The following is a 2,500-nucleotide window of genomic DNA, read 5'->3' as shown; positions in this document are numbered from 1 at the left end:
AGTTGCTTGATATTATTCGGGGGAAAAAAACCACGATTGACATGATGGCTGCGTTGCCGGAGGGCACACTGGGCTCAACGTAATAAAGGGACCAAGTAATTTGATTGGACAAGAGGCATTCCATGATCAGCCCTCACAAAAAATGCCTCCTAGTGGCCGTGGCGGCCATTTTCCTTTCCGCCATAGCCGAATTTAGTATTTTGCTTCATATCTCCTGAACCAAACATGATAACACCGAACAGATGATGTCCACCCCTATGTTTTGAAGGTCAAGGATTACAATGATACCATATACAACATCATAAAGTGTTCAGGTGGACATGGCGGCCATTCTCCTTTCCGCCATAGCCGAATTATGTATTTCGCTTCATATCTGCTAAGTTTTCTAAAGTTTTTTTTTTCTTTTTTCTTAAACCACTTCCAACAACCTTCAAACAATCTTCCAGCCAGTGGGTGAGCTGTAATGGCAATGTTTTAACTGCCTCCTGTCAGTAGTGGGGCTGCTAAATGCATTATTATAGGAAATTCATTGACAAGTGGATAAAAGGTCTTGGCTTTTGTCAACAATGGGGAAAAGAGGACCTTTGTTCTGTCAGGCCAGAAGGAGAAAAGCTTTTGTTTGTTTCATAGGTAGGGTGAGCTCAAACATAACCTGGAAACGTGGGGTGGCTAAATGCATTTTTATAGGAAATTTGTTGACAAGTGGATAAAATAAAAATTGGTACAAATGCTCTCCGGCCCTGAAGTCAGCCACTTAGTCACACAGTATGAGGCAGCATTTGCAGCTAAAGAGATAATTGAACATGCCAGCCACCATGAACAGACTCCGCGAGCTCAAAAAGTGTTCCTTGAGAGTCAATAAACTCTCAATAAACGATTTTTTACCTTATCTGCTACACTAATCTGTATGTTTACTGATAGGAAGGATGGCAGAGAGGAGGAGGGGAGAGAAACCTATAGCCCCTTTAATGGAAACGCGCATGATTCACATTTTCTTATCTCAGTTTTTGCAAACTTTCAAAAGAATAAAATGATTGTGTGACTAAACATGCTATTATGAATGATGGACTATATAACCATTCTGGTATGATGGTCTACTCTATGATGGTCTACTCTGGTAAGTTTACAGTGTTCACCAGAGAGGCACTTTCTCTCACTTCCCCCTCCTTGAGAGAGTTTAATGAACGACACAATCACACCAATTAAGATTATTTACATAATGACATAACGCATAACGGAATGCAAACTGCATTTGTGGAAAGATTCAGCGAGTTCAGAAAGGAACAAACTACACTATGCTTCCCTGTCACACCACTGGACACTGACCCCTCCCGGTTGATCATGTCCGGTTTCACAGCAGTAGGTCAACCCCACTTTGAAATTGAACCGGCCGACAAAGTGTCCAAGTTCAAAAGCCTGACAGCCGAGCTTGAATATGTCGCCCATCAGGAGGCCAATCTCGGTCAAAACCACAAATGGAGTGGCCGGGGGTGGTCCCGTGGTCCAGCACCGCGGTCTGCAGTGCACACATATGCCCATGTCGGCATGGGTTCGAATCCAGCCCATGCCCTGCTGACCTGCCCTCTCTCCCTTCTTCTCCTTGCTTTCCTGTCTGTCTTCACTGTATCTGTCCAATAAAATAAAACATATGAGTGGGACTGCCCCAAAACAACAACAACAAAAACACAACTAGAGCGATATTAAAAACCTCCTAAACCCAACAAACTTCAAACTGTATTTAAATTCTATGAACATAAAACACTATGCATTTGAAGTCCTGTCCATCTTTGGATCAACTTGTACAAGCAGGTTTTCTCAAGAATGAACGATACAAAATGTGAATATCGCCCCCCCGCCTCACAGATGAGAACCTGCAGTATTGTGTTAGATCAAAGTTACATCTTACAGCCCTGATATCAAGAAGATCTGCAGTGACGTTCAGAAACATAAATCACATTAAACGGGTGAGAACGCCATGCTTTAATAGGCTATTATTTTGCAACAAAGTATCTGTTTTAGCAAGCTGTGATTTTGTCAATTGAACGACCCGTAGCTGATATGGCTGTGTCTTCTGCTCAGGCCTGAGGGTTGGTTGTGGTACGTGGCTGAGGAAAAAAGAAGAGGATTACCTCACACTGAACTGGATTTTAGTCAAATAATTTAATTGAAACTGTCCTATTTCTTTACTTTTACTATTTTTCAAGCTATTAGGCTGCTACATGATTTATTTATTATAAAAGTAGGAGGAGGGTAGTGAATAACTATGGGGGGGTGGTGGAAGGGATGTTATCGCCATGGGGGGGGGGGGGGGGGTGGAAGGGATGTTATCGCCATGGGGGGCGGGTGGGGGGGTTTATCATGTGTTTATAGTGGGGGGGGGGGGGGGGTAAGATAATAAAAAAAAAAAATCAGGACAGTTTCAAAAAATCATGTGTTTTTCATGTGTACTGTTTTGCAATAAATAATTGATTACAAAAAAAAAGTAGGGGGAGGGGAGGTT

The 2,500-nt window shown here is 42.5% G+C and overlaps 1 protein-coding gene across 1 annotated transcript in view; it reads left to right on the top strand.

The window, feature by feature from the left end:
* dock1 (dedicator of cytokinesis 1) overlaps nucleotides 1-2,500 on the top strand; it is a gene marked incomplete at both ends in the record, with an annotated part of 180,827 nt that overhangs the window by 23,135 nt on the left and 155,192 nt on the right. The gene's annotated exons all lie outside the window — the stretch shown is intronic.

This window comes from Nansenia antarctica (genome assembly GCF_963989245.1).
Source record: "Nansenia antarctica genome assembly, chromosome: 11".
In the NCBI taxonomy this organism is placed as follows: Eukaryota; Metazoa; Chordata; class Actinopteri; order Argentiniformes; family Microstomatidae; genus Nansenia; species Nansenia antarctica.
Note: the sequence above shows the minus strand (reverse complement) of the source record. Positions and strands in the feature narration are given on the sequence as shown.